Raw genomic sequence first — 11,806 nt, 5'->3', positions numbered from 1 at the left:
TTCGATCCTCGGCTTGGGAGAGGTGTTAGTCTAGCGGCACTGATGAGTTGTGATACAACGAAACAGGTCTGTATGTCGATGACTAAAATATATTTTATAAAGCTCCCCTCTTTGGTAGAGCACTCTTGTAAATTATCTTACTCGCTACTTAATTTAGCTGAAATAATGCGAAGCTCGCGATTTGTTTACAAACAAACGTTTGAGCCCTCTACGAGTAGCAGACGAATGTTTATTTAAATAATCGTTCTGACAAGTTAATTTCGGCCACCGATTCCGTAGTCAAGGGGATAGGACTGCCGACTGTCATCACGACGGTTCTAGGTTCGATCCTCGGCTTGGGAGAGGTGTTAGTCTAGCGGCACTGATGAGTTGTGATACAACGAAACAGGTCTGTATGTCGATGACTAAAATATATTTTATAAAGCTCCCCTCTTTGGTAGAGCACTCTTGTAAATTATCTTACTCGCTACTTAATTTAGCTGAAATAATGCGAAGCTCGCGATTTGTTTACAAACAAACGTTTGAGCCCTCTACGAGTAGCAGACGAATGTTTATTTAAATAATCGTTCTGACAAGTTAATTTCGGCCACCGATTCCGTAGTCAAGGGGATAGGACTGCCGACTGTCATCACGACGGTTCTAGGTTCGATCCTCGGCTTGGGAGAGGTGTTAGTCTAGCGGCACTGATGAGTTGTGATACAACGAAACAGGTCTGTATGTCGATGACTAAAATATATTTTATAAAGCTCCCCTCTTTGGTAGAGCACTCTTGTAAATTATCTTACTCGCTACTTAATTTAGCTGAAATAATGCGAAGCTCGCGATTTGTTTACAAACAAACGTTTGAGCCCTCTACGAGTAGCAGACGAATGTTTATTTAAATAATCGTTCTGACAAGTTAATTTCGGCCACCGATTCCGTAGTCAAGGGGATAGGACTGCCGACTGTCATCACGACGGTTCTAGGTTCGATCCTCGGCTTGGGAGAGGTGTTAGTCTAGCGGCACTGATGAGTTGTGATACAACGAAACAGGTCTGTATGTCGATGACTAAAATATATTTTATAAAGCTCCCCTCTTTGGTAGAGCACTCTTGTAAATTATCTTACTCGCTACTTAATTTAGCTGAAATAATGCGAAGCTCGCGATTTGTTTACAAACAAACGTTTGAGCCCTCTACGAGTAGCAGACGAATGTTTATTTAAATAATCGTTCTGACAAGTTAATTTCGGCCACCGATTCCGTAGTCAAGGGGATAGGACTGCCGACTGTCATCACGACGGTTCTAGGTTCGATCCTCGGCTTGGGAGAGGTGTTAGTCTAGCGGCACTGATGAGTTGTGATACAACGAAACAGGTCTGTATGTCGATGACTAAAATATATTTTATAAAGCTCCCCTCTTTGGTAGAGCACTCTTGTAAATTATCTTACTCGCTACTTAATTTAGCTGAAATAATGCGAAGCTCGCGATTTGTTTACAAACAAACGTTTGAGCCCTCTACGAGTAGCAGACGAATGTTTATTTAAATAATCGTTCTGACAAGTTAATTTCGGCCACCGATTCCGTAGTCAAGGGGATAGGACTGCCGACTGTCATCACGACGGTTCTAGGTTCGATCCTCGGCTTGGGAGAGGTGTTAGTCTAGCGGCACTGATGAGTTGTGATACAACGAAACAGGTCTGTATGTCGATGACTAAAATATATTTTATAAAGCTCCCCTCTTTGGTAGAGCACTCTTGTAAATTATCTTACTCGCTACTTAATTTAGCTGAAATAATGCGAAGCTCGCGATTTGTTTACAAACAAAAGTTTGAGCCCTCTACGAGTAGCAGACGAATGTTTATTTAAATAATCGTTCTGACAAGTTAATTTCGGCCACCGATTCCGTAGTCAAGGGGATAGGACTGCCGACTGTCATCACGACGGTTCTAGGTTCGATCCTCGGCTTGGGAGAGGTGTTAGTCTAGCGGCACTGATGAGTTGTGATACAACGAAACAGGTCTGTATGTCGATGACTAAAATATATTTTATAAAGCTCCCCTCTTTGGTAGAGCACTCTTGTAAATTATCTTACTCGCTACTTAATTTAGCTGAAATAATGCGAAGCTCGCGATTTGTTTACAAACAAACGTTTGAGCCCTCTACGAGTAGCAGACGAATGTTTATTTAAATAATCGTTCTGACAAGTTAATTTCGGCCACCGATTCCGTAGTCAAGGGGATAGGACTGCCGACTGTCATCACGACGGTTCTAGGTTCGATCCTCGGCTTGGGAGAGGTGTTAGTCTAGCGGCACTGATGAGTTGTGATACAACGAAACAGGTCTGTATGTCGATGACTAAAATATATTTTATAAAGCTCCCCTCTTTGGTAGAGCACTCTTGTAAATTATCTTACTCGCTACTTAATTTAGCTGAAATAATGCGAAGCTCGCGATTTGTTTACAAACAAACGTTTGAGCCCTCTACGAGTAGCAGACGAATGTTTATTTAAATAATCGTTCTGACAAGTTAATTTCGGCCACCGATTCCGTAGTCAAGGGGATAGGACTGCCGACTGTCATCACGACGGTTCTAGGTTCGATCCTCGGCTTGGGAGAGGTGTTAGTCTAGCGGCACTGATGAGTTGTGATACAACGAAACAGGTCTGTATGTCGATGACTAAAATATATTTTATAAAGCTCCCCTCTTTGGTAGAGCACTCTTGTAAATTATCTTACTCGCTACTTAATTTAGCTGAAATAATGCGAAGCTCGCGATTTGTTTACAAACAAACGTTTGAGCCCTCTACGAGTAGCAGACGAATGTTTATTTAAATAATCGTTCTGACAAGTTAATTTCGGCCACCGATTCCGTAGTCAAGGGGATAGGACTGCCGACTGTCATCACGACGGTTCTAGGTTCGATCCTCGGCTTGGGAGAGGTGTTAGTCTAGCGGCACTGATGAGTTGTGATACAACGAAACAGGTCTGTATGTCGATGACTAAAATATATTTTATAAAGCTCCCCTCTTTGGTAGAGCACTCTTGTAAATTATCTTACTCGCTACTTAATTTAGCTGAAATAATGCGAAGCTCGCGATTTGTTTACAAACAAACGTTTGAGCCCTCTACGAGTAGCAGACGAATGTTTATTTAAATAATCGTTCTGACAAGTTAATTTCGGCCACCGATTCCGTAGTCAAGGGGATAGGACTGCCGACTGTCATCACGACGGTTCTAGGTTCGATCCTCGGCTTGGGAGAGGTGTTAGTCTAGCGGCACTGATGAGTTGTGATACAACGAAACAGGTCTGTATGTCGATGACTAAAATATATTTTATAAAGCTCCCCTCTTTGGTAGAGCACTCTTGTAAATTATCTTACTCGCTACTTAATTTAGCTGAAATAATGCGAAGCTCGCGATTTGTTTACAAACAAACGTTTGAGCCCTCTACGAGTAGCAGACGAATGTTTATTTAAATAATCGTTCTGACAAGTTAATTTCGGCCACCGATTCCGTAGTCAAGGGGATAGGACTGCCGACTGTCATCACGACGGTTCTAGGTTCGATCCTCGGCTTGGGAGAGGTGTTAGTCTAGCGGCACTGATGAGTTGTGATACAACGAAACAGGTCTGTATGTCGATGACTAAAATATATTTTATATTTTATAAAGCTCCCCTCTTTGGTAGAGCACTCTTGTAAATTATCTTACTCGCTACTTAATTTAGCTGAAATAATGCGAAGCTCGCGATTTGTTTACAAACAAACGTTTGAGCCCTCTACGAGTAGCAGACGAATGTTTATTTAAATAATCGTTCTGACAAGTTAATTTCGGCCACCGATTCCGTAGTCAAGGGGATAGGACTGCCGACTGTCATCACGACGGTTCTAGGTTCGATCCTCGGCTTGGGAGAGGTGTTAGTCTAGCGGCACTGATGAGTTGTGATACAACGAAACAGGTCTGTATGTCGATGACTAAAATATATTTTATAAAGCTCCCCTCTTTGGTAGAGCACTCTTGTAAATTATCTTACTCGCTACTTAATTTAGCTGAAATAATGCGAAGCTCGCGATTTGTTTACAAACAAACGTTTGAGCCCTCTACGAGTAGCAGACGAATGTTTATTTAAATAATCGTTCTGACAAGTTAATTTCGGCCACCGATTCCGTAGTCAAGGGGATAGGACTGCCGACTGTCATCACGACGGTTCTAGGTTCGATCCTCGGCTTGGGAGAGGTGTTAGTCTAGCGGCACTGATGAGTTGTGATACAACGAAACAGGTCTGTATGTCGATGACTAAAATATATTTTATATTTTATAAAGCTCCCCTCTTTGGTAGAGCACTCTTGTAAATTATCTTACTCGCTACTTAATTTAGCTGAAATAATGCGAAGCTCGCGATTTGTTTACAAACAAACGTTTGAGCCCTCTACGAGTAGCAGACGAATGTTTATTTAAATAATCGTTCTGACAAGTTAATTTCGGCCACCGATTCCGTAGTCAAGGGGATAGGACTGCCGACTGTCATCACGACGGTTCTAGGTTCGATCCTCGGCTTGGGAGAGGTGTTAGTCTAGCGGCACTGATGAGTTGTGATACAACGAAACAGGTCTGTATGTCGATGACTAAAATATATTTTATAAAGCTCCCCTCTTTGGTAGAGCACTCTTGTAAATTATCTTACTCGCTACTTAATTTAGCTGAAATAATGCGAAGCTCGCGATTTGTTTACAAACAAACGTTTGAGCCCTCTACGAGTAGCAGACGAATGTTTATTTAAATAATCGTTCTGACAAGTTAATTTCGGCCACCGATTCCGTAGTCAAGGGGATAGGACTGCCGACTGTCATCACGACGGTTCTAGGTTCGATCCTCGGCTTGGGAGAGGTGTTAGTCTAGCGGCACTGATGAGTTGTGATACAACGAAACAGGTCTGTATGTCGATGACTAAAATATATTTTATAAAGCTCCCCTCTTTGGTAGAGCACTCTTGTAAATTATCTTACTCGCTACTTAATTTAGCTGAAATAATGCGAAGCTCGCGATTTGTTTACAAACAAACGTTTGAGCCCTCTACGAGTAGCAGACGAATGTTTATTTAAATAATCGTTCTGACAAGTTAATTTCGGCCACCGATTCCGTAGTCAAGGGGATAGGACTGCCGACTGTCATCACGACGGTTCTAGGTTCGATCCTCGGCTTGGGAGAGGTGTTAGTCTAGCGGCACTGATGAGTTGTGATACAACGAAACAGGTCTGTATGTCGATGACTAAAATATATTTTATAAAGCTCCCCTCTTTGGTAGAGCACTCTTGTAAATTATCTTACTCGCTACTTAATTTAGCTGAAATAATGCGAAGCTCGCGATTTGTTTACAAACAAACGTTTGAGCCCTCTACGAGTAGCAGACGAATGTTTATTTAAATAATCGTTCTGACAAGTTAATTTCGGCCACCGATTCCGTAGTCAAGGGGATAGGACTGCCGACTGTCATCACGACGGTTCTAGGTTCGATCCTCGGCTTGGGAGAGGTGTTAGTCTAGCGGCACTGATGAGTTGTGATACAACGAAACAGGTCTGTATGTCGATGACTAAAATATATTTTATAAAGCTCCCCTCTTTGGTAGAGCACTCTTGTAAATTATCTTACTCGCTACTTAATTTAGCTGAAATAATGCGAAGCTCGCGATTTGTTTACAAACAAACGTTTGAGCCCTCTACGAGTAGCAGACGAATGTTTATTTAAATAATCGTTCTGACAAGTTAATTTCGGCCACCGATTCCGTAGTCAAGGGGATAGGACTGCCGACTGTCATCACGACGGTTCTAGGTTCGATCCTCGGCTTGGGAGAGGTGTTAGTCTAGCGGCACTGATGAGTTGTGATACAACAAAACAGGTCTGTATGTCGATGACTAAAATATATTTTATAAAGCTCCCCTCTTTGGTAGAGCACTCTTGTAAATTATCTTACTCGCTACTTAATTTAGCTGAAATAATGCGAAGCTCGCGATTTGTTTACAAACAAACGTTTGAGCCCTCTACGAGTAGCAGACGAATGTTTATTTAAATAATCGTTCTGACAAGTTAATTTCGGCCACCGATTCCGTAGTCAAGGGGATAGGACTGCCGACTGTCATCACGACGGTTCTAGGTTCGATCCTCGGCTTGGGAGAGGTGTTAGTCTAGCGGCACTGATGAGTTGTGATACAACGAAACAGGTCTGTATGTCGATGACTAAAATATATTTTATAAAGCTCCCCTCTTTGGTAGAGCACTCTTGTAAATTATCTTACTCGCTACTTAATTTAGCTGAAATAATGCGAAGCTCGCGATTTGTTTACAAACAAACGTTTGAGCCCTCTACGAGTAGCAGACGAATGTTTATTTAAATAATCGTTCTGACAAGTTAATTTCGGCCACCGATTCCGTAGTCAAGGGGATAGGACTGCCGACTGTCATCACGACGGTTCTAGGTTCGATCCTCGGCTTGGGAGAGGTGTTAGTCTAGCGGCACTGATGAGTTGTGATACAACGAAACAGGTCTGTATGTCGATGACTAAAATATATTTTATAAAGCTCCCCTCTTTGGTAGAGCACTCTTGTAAATTATCTTACTCGCTACTTAATTTAGCTGAAATAATGCGAAGCTCGCGATTTGTTTACAAACAAACGTTTGAGCCCTCTACGAGTAGCAGACGAATGTTTATTTAAATAATCGTTCTGACAAGTTAATTTCGGCCACCGATTCCGTAGTCAAGGGGATAGGACTGCCGACTGTCATCACGACGGTTCTAGGTTCGATCCTCGGCTTGGGAGAGGTGTTAGTCTAGCGGCACTGATGAGTTGTGATACAACGAAACAGGTCTGTATGTCGATGACTAAAATATATTTTATAAAGCTCCCCTCTTTGGTAGAGCACTCTTGTAAATTATCTTACTCGCTACTTAATTTAGCTGAAATAATGCGAAGCTCGCGATTTGTTTACAAACAAACGTTTGAGCCCTCTACGAGTAGCAGACGAATGTTTATTTAAATAATCGTTCTGACAAGTTAATTTCGGCCACCGATTCCGTAGTCAAGGGGATAGGACTGCCGACTGTCATCACGACGGTTCTAGGTTCGATCCTCGGCTTGGGAGAGGTGTTAGTCTAGCGGCACTGATGAGTTGTGATACAACGAAACAGGTCTGTATGTCGATGACTAAAATATATTTTATAAAGCTCCCCTCTTTGGTAGAGCACTCTTGTAAATTATCTTACTCGCTACTTAATTTAGCTGAAATAATGCGAAGCTCGCGATTTGTTTACAAACAAACGTTTGAGCCCTCTACGAGTAGCAGACGAATGTTTATTTAAATAATCGTTCTGACAAGTTAATTTCGGCCACCGATTCCGTAGTCAAGGGGATAGGACTGCCGACTGTCATCACGACGGTTCTAGGTTCGATCCTCGGCTTGGGAGAGGTGTTAGTCTAGCGGCACTGATGAGTTGTGATACAACGAAACAGGTCTGTATGTCGATGACTAAAATATATTTTATAAAGCTCCCCTCTTTGGTAGAGCACTCTTGTAAATTATCTTACTCGCTACTTAATTTAGCTGAAATAATGCGAAGCTCGCGATTTGTTTACAAACAAACGTTTGAGCCCTCTACGAGTAGCAGACGAATGTTTATTTAAATAATCGTTCTGACAAGTTAATTTCGGCCACCGATTCCGTAGTCAAGGGGATAGGACTGCCGACTGTCATCACGACGGTTCTAGGTTCGATCCTCGGCTTGGGAGAGGTGTTAGTCTAGCGGCACTGATGAGTTGTGATACAACGAAACAGGTCTGTATGTCGATGACTAAAATATATTTTATATATATATATATATATATATTATAAAAATGTAACTCTTGGTTCGTTTGCAATTAATTGTCTAAAAAACCACTGGACGGATGGCTTCCACGTTTTGGTATAATATGTTTACTATATCCATGTGTGTTTTTATGTATTTCTTTTTAATAATAACATTATACTTAATTTTTCTATGATAAATAGGTGGGTTTCTTTGTACAGATAGGCCATTTTTTTTATTTAGGGACAATTATTTATTACCGCTTCCTGTCACGTGGCTAGTGTTTCTAATTTAGCGGTTTTCCTGCTAGATCTGGAGATTTTGTTTGTAATCTAGCGGGAAATTCTAAAAAATCAGGAGATATTTCGCACCCACACACCCGCAAGCGCTTGAAAATACTTTAAAACATAAAATAAATTCATTCATGTAAGTAAAAAAAAAAGTAGCATTTATTGCCTTTGGTAACAATTATTTATTGATTATTTGTTTTGTTTTTCACCTTTTTTTCGGCTAACCATTCTTAAATCTCGCTATAAAATCGATTTTTCCAAGTACATTTTAGGTGAGGGTGGGCATTCCAACCTTCGAAGTTTAGTTTAAAATACGAAATTTAGAAGTATTTAGTCGAAAATTGTAAAAAGCAAGAAACACAGCAACAAAAAAAAATTATATCAATACAGTAGAATTTAATTATCTACCAACCTAAATACTTTTAACATGCTAAAACAAAGTTTTTTGTTTTTTTATTTTTCTAATTTCAAAATATGTTGCACCATTATTGTGATATTTAATTTGCAGTATATTTCAATTTAACTTTTATTATAAAAAGTTTGAGTTTATGATTTGTTTACTACAAAAAAAAAAAAATACCCTCTCTGAAAAAACAGGTAAAACTAGCTGATAAAATACGGGAGCTAACCGCTTCAATATAATTCCAGAAACATATAGTGAGAAAACACGGAACATTTTATATATTGAATATACTATATTTATAATTTTTTTATGGCAGGAAGTTAAAATACGGAGTTTTTTAGGGGGGGGGGATTAGCGATTTTTGAAAATTTCAGATGATAAAAGTTAAAAATTTAGCGATTTTCTGGACATTTCTTTCTCCTGATCTCGCAGGTTTTTTTAAATCTCAGTTGCCAACACTGCATCACTAAAAAAACACTACAGAATGTGTTTACAATATCGGTAAATTTTCAATGGGTTTAATCACATGATTATTGATAAATTAACCACATGTGGTCGCTTTCCTATTAAATATTCATCGAAAAATGTTAAGTACAGACAAAATGAATGCCGACGCTCAAAGTGTATAAACATTTTGACCCCTCCCTTTACTTAAAAATTCACCAAAAATCAGGAAATTTACCAATTTTAATGAAAATTGCAGTATTTATCAAATAATGATTGCAGAATATAATGAACTAATTATTTTTACTTAACTCTTAGTGAAAATGTTTTATTTTGTTTAAACAAAAAATACCTTTACTAATGTTATGGTTTTCAGTAGTAAATAAAAAAAGAATTTATTTTTGCTTTTTTTAAAGCATCGTAATTTGTAACAATAAAACATAATTTTTACAGTAACATTACGAAAAAAGCCCCTAAAGTCCGTATTAATGAATTCGATATAACTCGAAGAAAAATGAATTCTCGCATACTATTCAGGAAATTAAAGATTCAATTAGATTCCTATTTCAGTAACCCTAATTTATTTAGGGTGAAATGAGTTTAGGAATTTATAACCAAACCTAAATATTTTTTTTTTTTTTTTTTGCTTAAAAAAAATAGCATTAATACAGTAAGTTAGGTAAAATTTGCATAGAATGCTCTGCTTTACGGTTGTTGTAAAAATGGAACGGAAATTTGAATTTCGTTCCCTTTTAAATTCGGTACATTTTTACATTACGTCCAACTCATCATTCACATTCGACACATCAACTTTTATAGCTTTTCGGGTATGCTGGCAAGGTTAGGGGTGTCTATTCCGAAAGCCGTTCTTAACATGGGTAGATTGGTAGGTGTGTCAGAAATTTCGTGAAAAATAGTGAATAATTCCACCCCGTTTTTCCAAGCTTATAACTCCTCGAAAAATGTAATTCAAGCCCTAATTTTTTTCAATTAAGGGAGCAAGGACCAAGGTTTCATTAAAAAAAAAACCCAAAAAAAACAAACAGACAACGTGTTTTTTTTTTAAAAAAAAGGTTTTAAACTTCGGACTTTACAGGTAAATTTCTAAAAAACACTACTTTTTTTGTTTTAAATTTGAATATATTTATTGACCGTTTCTCTTCAATTTGTGATATATAACACTTTGGTGAGTAAATTATACTTTTTAATAGACATTTCAAAATGGGAGGCGTGAATTATTCGACCTCCTGTCTTTCCAAGCTTATAACTCCTCGAAAAATGTAATTCAAGCCCTAATTTTTTTTCAATTAAAGGAACAAGGACCAAGGTTTCATAAAAAAACAAAAACAAAAGAAAAAACAAACAACGTGGTTTAAAAAAACAGGTTTTAAACTTCGAACTTCACAGGTAAATTTCTAAAAAACACTACTTTTTTTGTTTTAAATTTGAATATATTACTTATTGACCATTATTATTATTATTATTCAATTTGTGATGTATAAAACTTTGGTGAGTAAATTAATTATTTACTTTTTAATAGACACTTGAAAATGGGGGGGGGCGTGAATTAAAAAAAAACCGTTTGTCTAAAATATTATATTCGGTTTATTGGAAAGGGCATAAAATTTCACATTGACCTTGAAAATATCGTAAAAATAGAATCAATAGAAAAATTTTGATAGATTTTTAAAGTTTAAAAATTGAAAAATATTGAGTTCGTAAAATTCATTAGTTTAAAAAAATATATATATATATATTACTTTTAAAACAACTTTATTAGTTTATTTTTGGAAGTATAATCCATAAAGAAAATAAACAACGCACTTTTAACAGATAAATTACGAGATTTTTATATTTTATTCACAGTTTCGTGATAGGGGTGTTAAAAATTCTGATACATCTACTAGATTGGAGTGTTTATTCGTTGTAAACGTACCCTACAACCTATAAATGTCGACATTTCCAATGTGAATGGTAAGCTGGACTTATGTAAAAAATAACAAACTGACTTTTTCATTTAAAAATAGAATTATTTCCCTTTCGTTATTAACTTTTTTTTTTTTTTAATAAATATTTTGTGTTTTATATACATAAAGTACAATTGTTGAATGTTACTGTTTTGATTATATTCGTTTGGGGGGGCACAATTAAAAAATTAAGAAAGATTAAAACGGAGCGAAATTTAAGTTTCTGTTCCATTTTTACAAGAACCATAAAACAGCACATACTCAGCAAGTTTTATCGTAATTCATAAGCATTGTGTTGAAACACTAAATCAACATTTTATTTATTTTTTTGCATAATTAATGATGGAAGTATTTTTCTGTTTATTTTCTGAACATCTGTTAAAAAAAAATAATTTGTACATTCTCTTGAAAAAAAGAATCAAATTTTTCTCTACTTTCACATAACTATTTACAGTGTTCATGTAAAGCATTCATCTGTTCTTTTTATAATAAAAATTCCGTTTTTAAAGAGAAACGTTTACTGACAAATTTCTTTAAAAAAAAAAAACAGTGAAAGTTTTCCTGAAAAAACAACTTTCACCTAACAATTTATGGTAAAAAATTAATCTTTTTTGGGGGAAAAATAACAACTTTTATTGATTAAAAAAATTGCAAAAAATAATAAAAGTAAATAAACGAACAAAATGCAATTTTTCTTGAGGAATGTGTTCCATTTTAACAAACTGAACCACAGCAACGTGTGGCCGGGTACAGCTAGTATATATATATATATATATATATATATATATATTTAAAAGAGTGTAGCCATCAACAATTGTGGGTTTTTTTAAAAAGTTTTTTATCATAATTTTATTTTAAAATATTTTTATAACGCTGATGATGGC

Source organism: Euprymna scolopes, unplaced genomic scaffold (assembly GCF_053919585.1).
Source record: "Euprymna scolopes isolate OS-2025 unplaced genomic scaffold, ASM5391958v1 sca84, whole genome shotgun sequence".
NCBI lineage: Eukaryota > Metazoa > Mollusca > Cephalopoda > Sepiida > Sepiolidae > Euprymna > Euprymna scolopes.
Note: the sequence above shows the minus strand (reverse complement) of the source record.